At 41.9% G+C, this 12,167-nt stretch overlaps 1 protein-coding gene across 1 annotated transcript in view; it reads right to left on the reverse strand.

Moving 5' to 3' along the window:
* Nucleotides 1-3,301, reverse strand: part of LOC121585976 (transcriptional repressor p66-beta-like) — a 56,285-nt gene extending 52,984 nt beyond the window's left edge. The window contains exon 1 of the mRNA XM_045226051.1: nucleotides 3,058-3,301. The gene's annotated coding sequence lies outside the window, so the exon portion shown is untranslated. The remainder of the gene's footprint in view (nucleotides 1-3,057) is intronic.
* Between the last annotated feature and the right edge of the window lie 8,866 nt (nucleotides 3,302-12,167).

A 12,167-nucleotide genomic window follows, 5' to 3' on the forward strand; every position in this document is an offset into this window, starting at 1 on the left:
AATGATTCAGAGGAGAACTGGGTGAAGTGTTATAGACTGATAATTTCTTTGTCAGTGGGCAGCCTTACAAAATCAGCAGGGGATCAAATACTTTTTTCCCTCACTGTAGTTGAGTGTGATCAGGGCTACAGGTCTCTCCATACACATTTGGGAAGGAGCGGATGGATATAATAATAAAATAATAATATGCCATTTAGCAGACGCTTTTATCCAAAGCGACTTACAGTCATGCGTGCATACATTTTTTTTGTGTATGGGTGGTCCCGGGGATCGAACCCACTACCTTGGCGTTACAAGCGCCGTGCTCTACCAGCTGAGCTACAGAGGACCACACTAGTGGATGGTAGAGTGATACACATTAGAGGACATGGCCATGGATGGTCCATCATTGACAAAGCAGTGCCGTAACCATTCATTCATACTGCTAGACAGTGTTCAACACCAGGGAGTCCCATTTACAGACTGCAGACTTTCATTCATAGAGAGAGAGAGAGGTAGGTAGAGAGAGAGAGCTGAGCATTGGATTTTCCAGGGCTCTGAAAGTACTGTTCTTTTGGATTCAACTGGTAGAATATAGAGTCTGGTGGCAAAGCACCGGTTGAAATACACCTCAAAAAGGTATTGTAGGCTTATAAAGACAGGGAACATTAAATAGGCAAAATTACAATATTCAGACAACAAGACCCATGATGAAGGATCCATGTTCAGATGTGTTTATCCTTCATTCCTGCATATATTGGATTGGTATAGATACAGTAGGTTATGTATGTCTTATTTCCATATATGATCTGAAAGAAAATACTTCCTCCTGCCCGAGTACCCCTGCGTCATTCTGAAGTTGAGACCCCAAAATAGAACAGATATAGGCATAGCCGCAGGAAGTAGTTTGGGGGTGGTGCAATTTTTTTTGCCCGCGCTGAAGATGTCTATATCGGTCTGCTAACACAGGACTAGTAAAGGCCCAGTGCACTACTTTTTATTTATTTATTTTTACCAGCATTACTAACTTATCCAGAGCAACTTACAGTAGTGAGTGCATAGATTTTCGTACTGGTCCCTCGTGGGAATCAAACCCACAACCCTAACATTGCAAGCGCCATGTTACCAACTGAGCCACATCATCACATCACATCTCATTACAAACCACTTGATGTCTCAATGTACTCAATTACTATATTGTGCATTGTTTTTCTTTATGGTGATGGAAAGTCTACAGGTACAAAACTAGATGACCAGCATATGTACATTACAGTTTTGTACATTTAAAGTAAGTGCTTTGTAAGGATGGTAAATGAATACTGCACAAAAAGTAGTTGTTCCCATATTATTTGATCAAGAAAAATATTTAATTTGATGTGGATGTTTTGTGTCTTTGCCCATAACTTTGCACCTTTTGATGTAAATGTTTGAGGACAGGGTTTTGTTCTTTCTGGATCCCATTATAATGACAATCACAGAGAAAGGGACAGGGCAACCTCTCTTACAATTCCAACTACTGAATGATACTGTTCTTAAATTATACAACTAACTTTTTTGCCAAAGCAGAGAAATAATGTTCTTACCCTGTGCTACAGATGTTACAAACGTCTATATTGGCCACTAATATGTTTTTTCATTATTCATATTTTTTTCAATTCTGATTTTTCAGGGGGGTGCTGCAGCACCCTCAGCACCCCTACCTCCCGAGGCTATGGATATAGGCTATATTTGGAACTTTTTAAGAATGGTCCTGTGTTCCAACTAGTCTTCATCAATTCAGCTGACTTTTCCTTACATTGTTCTGTAAACTGCATGCTATAATTAGGCCTACATAGACACTGAGCTCCCGTTGTCAGATGAATTCTTAGAAAGTAATTCAACGAGGGAAGGGTAGAATAATTTAAATTGAATTCAGTCTAAGTCTTTTGGCAATCTGTTAACTATCGATAGGCTAATCTAATGGGTTAAAACTATTCTCAGTGGGAACAAATGCATATATCTTCCAACAGCTGCCTGGCAAGAGAGTCTACACACGGACTCCCCAAAATGTTGCCAAAGCCGCATGAGGATCAGACAGTTAGGCTTGGCCCAGTTGAGTAGCCTAGGCTCTACCCAGTCCACCTATATAAATAAATTAGGCACTGCCTCACTATTGACTTGTCTGCCGCACCGAGAATAATAGCCGGCCCATATTAGCTATTGATCTGCCTTTCTTTCCTAAAGTCATCTCGACATCTACTGCTGTTAATCAGTGGTTGGCCGTTGGTTACAATCAATACATGCATTCGCGTTAGAATTACATTTCAAGTCTTACGGCATGTCATGCGTCAGGCAGCCATTTGCGTGCATATGGAACAAGATAAGAACGTCCTCACTTAAGTATATGGCTGATAGATTTTCGGATTTGTTTAAATAATTGTACTGCCTCAGCTACAATGCACACTAGCATAGGCTCCTCTCTGCGCCCTCCACACAACTCTGTGAAGCTACCGCTTAGTCTTGTGTCTACAACTACATTGGTCGTACACACGGATATGCTTCACACAAGGTGTTTTAAAGCGAAATATTTGGGTATATTTAGAGGATTTCACCGTGTGCACATGCTTTGCTTGTGTAGCCAGCCGGGCACACGCAGGGCTTTCTCCGCCAATCTGAGTTAACCCCCAGAGACGCGAAATGAAACAATGAAACGGATTTAAGACATTGGTTACAATGTTGCCATTGCACGCATCTTGATGATTTCTCTAAACTTTTGTTTCTTTCACATGAGTAGTTTATGACAAAGCGCGACATGTATCCAAAAATGCCTATCAGATGATCCCAGACCTTGATTAATCACTTTGAACCGTTGGTTGTTGATCGGCTTGCAAATCAGCTTGCATCAATATGTGAACCATGGTATTGTATTGTCTGTCTTTGCAGCACATTTCCCCCATAATCACCCCCCATAACCTTGGATGCGATTATTACTACCCAAGGAGAGCTCACTCCATCCGAAAGATTCCAAATCCTGCCGCCGCAATTTCAAAATGTATATTCCCCATCTCAGCTAGGCCTCATCCATATCCTCGGACTCACCTGACTCGCCTTTCCCCTCAGATTCCACAAGCTCAGGGTTCTCTTTCCGATCCTGAAGCGCTGCAGTAGCTCCTCACGACCAGTTCCCGGCACCGGCAGGCAACACAAAAGCGATGATTGGGCCTCCGCTAGCGCTCATCCCCTTGGTCTCAGCCCAGACAGACGGGTTATTGGTCGGCGGCTGTGTCGGAGGCGCGCCCCTATTATTAAGGTGTGTGTTGTTGTCTATGTCTGGAGGGGAGGGGACAAGAAGCAGTGAAATGATGGGAACTAAATAGGTTGTTATGCGCGCCGTGTCGGCAGGACAAGGCAAGCTTACTACATTGACAGATACATAGTGGACAGCCATATTAACTCCCTCTTCATTCGGCGATGGTCATCGACTGGATCTCGGAGGAACAATGCCGTTTGTAGGACTCATCTTGAACCTAGTATTTTCTTCCAAATTGTATTTAAATTAACTTGTAGTATCGCTTTTCTACCAAGAACACCAGATCAACCGCCTGATGGTCTATACGGCAGTAAATCATATGCGCAAAAGCGTAAATAAGATAACTCAATTTGGTGTTATATATATTATATATTTTTTCAAATTGAATATTTTTTACACAATTTAGGATTTGTATTAAATATAAATATACAATTAAATATACATATTGTACATATAGGGCTTACATATACATATTCATACATAAGAGTATGTAACATCAGTAGCCTATCATTTAGGATACAATATAAATAAACTCAAAATAAAATAGATTATGAACAATAAGATGCCTTCCACTCGCTGACCTACTTAACAAACTATAGCCCAATCGAATGTAAATGTTTCAATATGCATCTTTGGAACTAAAATAGGATCGTTAAAGCGGGGATTTGTCTCAGAAGGATTGTTGAATTCCACTTTAGGTCATGCGTACAAGGCAAGCAATATTGTTCTTTATTTAAAAAAATGTTTGCATTGGTTATGCATAGGCTATGTCAGCATTGTATAGCCTTAGCCTGTAATAACCTAAATTCGAGGACTTCAGTCATAGTTTATTGATGGCTGTGATAATAACCATAACCTATACAGTAAGCTATAGCCATATTGCAGGAGGAAACGAGGAAAAAACTAGTTTCACTTAAAGCTTAGCCTACTGTATGTATGGACTGCTCCATATGAACTCAGTGACCGAGTTCAGATTCCCCTTCATTGCACATAGATTCCCTCATAGACGAAATGTTATTATGGCATTGTATATTATTGTAATGGCTAAAAATAAGCAGCCATTTAATAAAAACCACTATCCCGTCTTCAAGTGGCAAAATGTGTGTCAACAACTGCAGCTTGGTGTGACTTTGGGGCAAGTTAATGGTTAATTTGAGTAATGTTTATGTTGGAAATATATACCCATACATTTTTACATGCACGTGCAGGCACAGGGTTGCGAAGTGAGAGTCTATTACTGGAAACTTTCGAAGTTTACCAGTAAACTACCAGAATCTTGGTATCTTTCAAGGATTTTATGTAATCTATCACAAGACATCTAGTGGCCCTTTTAGGTACTTCAGATTATTACAGGTGTCTGTAATTATCTCGGGCCCTCTCTCTGGTCTTATTTAATGTAAAATATATGAAATAATAAAATAAGATGATTTTTAAATAAACAATTGAATGACAAAGCTGTAAAATATTATCCTAAATATAAACCATCAACTTAGTAAATACCATTAAATATTTTACTCACTTTTATTTATTTTACTATGTCAATATCTATTTGTTGCCAATGTTTTGGCGTCCAACTGGTGGCAGATGTGAAAAAGTAAACAGTTGGATGAGATGCAGAGGCAATTGAAAATAATGCCATTGTTTTTCATTAATTAGGCTATTGTCTCTTGAAACTCATGGACAATATGGACACAGATATAAAAAATGAATACTCTATATGAATACATTTTATAAAAGTTATTTGTATAAATTACCAACGTTACGATAGATTGCCATTGATGTTCTATTAATTACCTAATTTACTGAAGATTCTGGTCAACTTTGGTATATTACCCGTAGCTCTTCAACCCTATGCAGGCGTGCAGATGCGCAGTTTATGTGATATGAATCGCGATTGTGTTGATATTCACTGTTAAAAATCATTACGTTTGGCAACAGCGGTAACTGAGCCCTCTAGTGACGCGCAAAGGAACCCTCGCTTGGCACTTGGCCAACATATGTAACCATACGGTCAATGTACTACATGTACTATATAGGCCTATCAGGCGATTGTATAAAATCACAAAGACTATGCTACTCATGTAAACCCTCAATGATGACATTTTGAGACTTTACCATCTGTAAATTATGGGTTTCACATCAGTTTCTTGTTATTTACCATAAACGTTATATTACACTTTATAGAATTAATTATTCACGATTAAATATTAAACTGGTTCACGTTAGTCTTATAACCTGAGCTGGCTTAGCCATGTCCTGTAAAATAGAATGTCACATTATCAACCTCTAATATAATCATGATGGCAAGACCACAGGGTCAGCAGTTAAAATCTTGAAGTCATCTTATCCTGCTTTTCGACTAGTAGAATTAGATTAACCCCAGGAAGAGTAGCCAAGGAAACCTGGTTAGGGAGCTTTGTTCACTAATTGACATTACTCAACGGGATGAGGTAATGCCTCAAAAACAAGCAGACTCTTGTTCAGGGTTCTTCAGTCCCTGTATTGTACAGTGAAAATAGGAGCTTCATTTACATTTTAGCAGACGCTCTTATCCAGAGCGACTTACAGGTAGTGAGTGTATACATTATCATACTGCCCCCCCCGTGGGAATCGAACCCACAACCCTGGCGTCGCAAGCGCCATGCTCTACCAACTGAGCTACACGGGGCCTTCATCACTCTTTATGGACAGAATATGATGACTGCATACACTTTTTCATTTTTAGAGTGTGTGTGTTTGTGTGTCTGTGTGCATGTGTATGGTGTGTGTGTGTGTCTAATTAACCCCAGCCATCGCCGTATTGCTTGATACTGAGAGCGGATTCCAAATATGAGAAATGCATCTGTCGCTCACTGAGAAGCAAGTTTTTTTGCTGTTGCTGTTGTCGACTACTTTTTGGACTCTCTCATCAGCCCCAAAGAATTATGAATCATAAAATTAAGATTACAAAATATAAACAAGTTCTTTATCTGCAGTTTGTCAGGGTCAAGTGAACCTTGATAGGGGTTCAGTTCCCGGTTATGTCCCCTACTCTAAATTCAGACACTACGCTTCTCTTGTTTTCATTATCCAAATTCCCAAGCCACCAGGTCATCTTTCTAACTGCAGTACTGTACTGTACGTTTGAAACACATTCAGAGCCTTTCCCAGAAGTGACCTACCACTGCTGCCCAAAAATAACCCACAAACACAGGAAGTCAACCTGTTTTCGCTAGCCTGCTTTGTCTTCTAGAGTAAAGCGCTAATTATGGACAAGGCAGTGGGTTTGCAATGGTAGGTACATACAACGTACTAGTAGGAACGGAATGCCACATAGTCCCCTGCGCCGAACGTCTCGTTAACATCCATGGAGCCGCTGTACTGTCAGAGGACCATGCAGGGCACAAAGCGTGAGAGCCAGAGTGTTCTTCTCCGGGGCCTGCTCTAAATCATTCATGTGAAGGTCGGCACTGCAACTGGAGAAAAGATCAACAGCAAACAGAGAAGGCATCTGGAGGGTTGCAACACTGCAGTAGTCCACCAACCGCATTGTAATTTATTACATTATATTCACTGTACCTTGCTTTGAGAGAGGATGCTGTGTGACTTATCTCATGCATTATTTAATCTCAGTGCCTTAATGCACATTGCTTGAGCCAGCAGTGTGATTTATAAAAATGTCCCTGCAAAATGTTGTCAAAGTATTCCCCTTGTAAAACACCTACTTGAAACACTTGAAGAACACCAACACTTTACTTCCTCTGTGAAGCTGGTATGATTATTCTGTGGTGATTTCCTACAATGTGGATCATTCACTGGAGTTAGGTATTAAATAGATTACAGATACATTTTACACATGTCCACTGTAATCCAACAACATGTTCTCTAATGGTTGGCCATTTTTGTGTGGAAAGGAAGAGAGGGGAGTATTATTTTACATGGCTACACAGAACTTACACCTTCACAGTCATGTCAGATCAGTGACTCCACTAATGAAGGGAGGAAGAACGTCTCTTCAAAGTATTACCAACAGAGACACAGTGACTTCCTGACCCCATATGAAAGGATACGTGACCATTGACGCCAAAGCTCTCCATCCTCCACATGATGTGGGGATTAAGGGTTATGAAAAGGGGGTTCTTGTACATGACATGAAATTACAGTTAAATGGGTGAGGGACCGCTCAAAACACTGCAGATACGGAGGGAGGGTGATGCACGGTAGTGTAACCTGGGTCTTGTTCATTAGGGGAAAATGTTATGCGCGATTCTTATTGGACAAGTACAGGAAGTCCCTTTTTCAGTCAGTTTTCTTCTTCATTAGGCAGTTTGGTGCCTAATGAACACAACCCTTTCCCTTCCCAACCATTCGGAAGACATAGGCTGGGATTCAGTCTAAGAGAACTAGACAGCCGACAATCACCTCCTGTAGCTCAGTTGGTAGAGCATGGCGCTTACAATGCCAGGGTTGTGGGTTCGATTCCCACGGGGGGCCAGTATGAATAATGTATGCACTCACTAACTGTAAGTCGCTCTGGATAAGAGCGTCTGCTAAATGACGTAAATTGAAATTATTTTTTAACATCAATTATAGTGCAGCTCCATGTATTGAATCCCGGCCATATTCTTTGTTTACAGCACTGGAGATTCCCCTAACATTCCAGTAAAATAGTTTGGTTAAGTGGCTAATAAGCGATTAGCATGCACAGCAAAGAAAAACTGTGTCATCTCAAACGTTGATGATTGATTGATTGCTGATGAGAAGTGCACTCATTACAGGTACATTCTGCCACTCATATGGTTGTCTGGCAGTTGCTTTACCATGCAGGTAAAAATCATGCTTACACTGGGCCACCAATAACGTCAGGTCGTTCATCCCTCTAAGAGACGGGGAGTCTAAAAGAATGTGGTTAAAGATATCTGCTTTCTTATCCCTTCATAGGCCTTTTCTCACATCTAATTGATGGACAGACTTTCTTGGCAGCGTCTGCAGCCCCCGTCTCTGTAGATCCAAGTGGGGTTTTGTCATCACTCAAAAACACTTGTTTGAAAAAAATGGTTGACGCCTTTAAACCCTTGCATCGCCCCGGCTGACACAGAGATATGTTTTTACACCACAATTAGATGTGCTGTTTGGCCTAATCTGACATTAACCTCTCGTCGACCTACAGTAGGATAGAAAGGGAGGGGGGGGATCACACAGAGGGAGATCTGAGGGCGAATGTAGGTTTCAACTGGCCCCGGTCCAGTCTTTGCCAAAAAAACACTTCATTATGGTTGCCCAAATTCAATCTATAATCCTGCCCCCTCTAAATTTGGTGTGTCAACATGGGGCCCACATTAAATACTGACTCTAAGTAGATTACGAGGTTTAACTCCTGATTAAAAACCCATACTACAAAATACGGATAAGGCAGCAAACACTTTGTTGAGACTGCCAGATGTTAGAGAGAGGAACAAGTGGTGTTCCAGACAGTTAGTAGATACAGTGGACAAGCAGACGGACACAGATGCATAGACACACACACACACACAACCACATGCACACACACACACACACACACACACACAATGTATAAAATAGTAAAGAACCTTTATAACTGAAGAGAAGATATTATAACTCACATTGACACAATAGTCCAATTGTCTTGTCGATTGATCCTGAAAGCTTTGCCTCATACTGTAGGTCTGACAATAAGGTGTGTTGACCTCTGGATTGCTCGCTTCCAAATCAACTCCTAACTGCTTACCCCTAGGCACTCCTGTAGATCTAAAATCATCGAATAAATGTATGGACTGTGCTGAAAATTCCACCCAGGGCAAAGTGAAGCAATTACCATATTGCCTCAAACCCATCTGATCCTTTCAGATTTACAGGAGTGCCTAGGGACCAATAAATGTATCAACCTATTACTAGGGACTAGGGGTCGATTTGGGGATTCAAATACATGAACTCATGAAAGAGAAGATTCAAGGGGAGTCCTCCATCTAGTGATCATATTCTGGCATTGCATTCCTTTACATAAATTCCTTTAATCAGGGTTGATTTTGGGTTACTCAACCTGTTTTCAGAAGGGGTGTGGATGGTCCTGTCCTCCATATTGTAGGTGTGTTTGTTCAAATGCTTCACAGGGAGATTTTCACAAGATGTCTGCTTCCAGAACACCATTGATGGTTGAAGCTGTATCCACTACTGTTCCAACCTGCTCCTCCTTACCAATGTGACCAACTCATTAATAGCCTACTGTATAATGTTTGGATATGAATATGGATGTTCTCAGACTGTTATGCAACACACATTAATATGAAGAGAGAACAATGATACACACTTTATTCAACATATCAAGCAAGCTAGCGACCCTGTATTGTCATTGCTACCCTAATTAGGCTACTTTGTAATTATTTGGTAATTACCATTATTACGGGTGCTTTCTAAGTAACTACCTGGTAAAAGCTAGGCTGTAAGATAAAGTGTTACTTATAAATAGTACATACACATACATATATTTAAAAGTATACTTACACAGCAAGGCCACATGCTTTGGTTAGAATTTGATATACTATATATTCAGTTTACATTATTAAAGGGAACAATCTGGGATATTTCCTGCTGTTCAATGCTTATTTAAATGAATGATATGACCATTGATTATTGAAGAATGCAATAATATGAATAAATTCCTCATGGGCTTAGTACAACTGCCTTACCCTATCATAGATCTCATGGATTGTCAGTCCTTACATCCATTGCTCTGTCTATGCATTTAAGAGTGGTGACATTCCTCATCTTCACACCAAACCAGTGGTTAAATTAAGCCTGAGCTACTATCCCTTTAATTCTCATTAACCCCTAAAGAAACACTGGGGATTCTTGCACCCTTTTTATCACTTTAAATATGAGTGGCAGAATCTAAGTTGCATCGAATGATGTACTCCAAAATAATTCCATACTGCTGTAATATTCTGGAGTATGGTTTGGTTTGGGAATCATATTCCTGCTATTCTTTTTCATAACACAAGGAATGCCAAAGTATGAAATCATATTTCGTGTGAAACAGAGGATCGCACACTAGCAATAGCACAGGGCATGGGACCAAGGATCTACTTGTAGTCTGACACACATTATGAGCTTATGAGGGTTACATAACCCTGTCTGCAGGGATGGACTGCAACGCAAACGAAAGGAGTTGCTTTCTACCCTATACCACTGTGTATAAAAATAACTTACATTAAGAGAATCTGCGAGTGTGGAGAAAGAGACTGCTGAAAAGAAATACAAATCTCATGAATTTTCTAATTTAAGGCAACAAAATTTGAAAATTGTGCAAGCAAGTGAGCACTGTCACTAAGCACTGTATGTATGAAAATGGTCAAAACATATCTGAAGCCTGGTCTGAAAATGAAATGACATTGTAGGAGACAGGATATCTGGTCAGAATAGTGTACTCACAGTCATAAAGTGAATAGGTGCAGGGCAGGTGGAATAACGTGTGAAAAGGAGAAGAGATTAGGACAATTCTAGCATTATGGATGTGACATTTACAGTCAAAATAAAAACCTAAATGAAACGCTTGAACTTGGTGCCTACTGTCATGAGCACTCTCTCTCCCTGGTAGCAACATTAATTGCATTCAATTATCTTCCACTCTGCTCACCTCCCTCTCTCTACTCAGCCTAACTAGCTCCACCTGCCCTGCTCTGCTCTTGTTACCTGGCCAGCTGCACTGCATTTCCCACTCACCATCCTCACCTTGCCTCACTCTGTTCTAATTACTCTGCCAGCTGAACTGCATTTCCCCACTACCTCTCCCAGTATATCAAGCCCTGGTTTTCAGCCAAGCCCTGTCAGATCGTCTTCAAACCCGGACCAGTAACCTGCCTGTCTGCGCTCTGACTCCTGTTTGTGATACCGATCCTTTCTTGACTGCCTCCTTGTTCTACTGCCCCGTCTATCCCAACCTGCCTTCTGGACCTCGACTACTCTCCGATCTTCAGCCCCTCCGGTAACTCGTTTCTGCCTTCTGTCTCTCACCACGATATTTGCCCAGCCCTGATCTGTACTTCTGCCTGCCATTCATATTGCTGTTGTGTGTGTGTGTCCCCCAGGTCTCCGACCACCAGATGAGCGTGCCCAGACGTTTCACCACCCTCGGCCCGATACGCCGCTCCATCACTGGGGAACACACACACTAAGCACTTGGACTGGACACCCCCGGACATTACCCACAGGAGGACCCTGAAAGACCCCTGACACCCCTGGGACTCCTCTTCCCGCCTGTAACCTTGAATAAAGAACTCTGAATTTGAACTTGCGCTCTTGGGTCCTCTTCTGTTCGTGACAGAACGATCTGACCATCATGGACCCAGCGCACTCCCTGACCACGATGGAGGAAGAGCCAGAGAGGACTGCCCTACAGCGACTGGAACGCTCTGAGGGAGACATAAATCGGATGGCTGGCGACATCGCTTCCCTTCTCCAGCTATTCAACCAGCAGCAACAACAGTTCCAACTGCAGCAACAACAGCTAGCCCAAGCCCTGCAACTACTCTCAAGCCCGGCTACTCCACCTGCACCCCCCTGGTCCTTTTGTTCCTGTACCACCGATACTCCTTCATCCCTCCGCTGGAGGTCCCAATGCTGCAGGCCCGGCAGTGCTGCCACCAGATCCCCACGCTCCTGAACCAAGGATTGGGAACCCGGAACGTTTTGATGGCAACCAGAAGCAAGTAAGACCATTCTTGAGCAGCTGCCGAATCCAGTTTGCACTACAGCCCAGGACTTTCTCAACAGAGGGAGCCAAGGTGGGGTATGTCATCACACATCTCACCGGTCGAGCTCGGTTGTGGGGAACGGCGGAATTCGACCGGCAAACCCCAGCCTGTGCCTCCTTCAGTGCCTTTGAGGAGGAGATGTTAAAGGT

Source organism: Coregonus clupeaformis, chromosome 17 (genome assembly GCF_020615455.1).
Source record: "Coregonus clupeaformis isolate EN_2021a chromosome 17, ASM2061545v1, whole genome shotgun sequence".
NCBI classification, from domain to species: domain Eukaryota; kingdom Metazoa; phylum Chordata; class Actinopteri; order Salmoniformes; family Salmonidae; genus Coregonus; species Coregonus clupeaformis.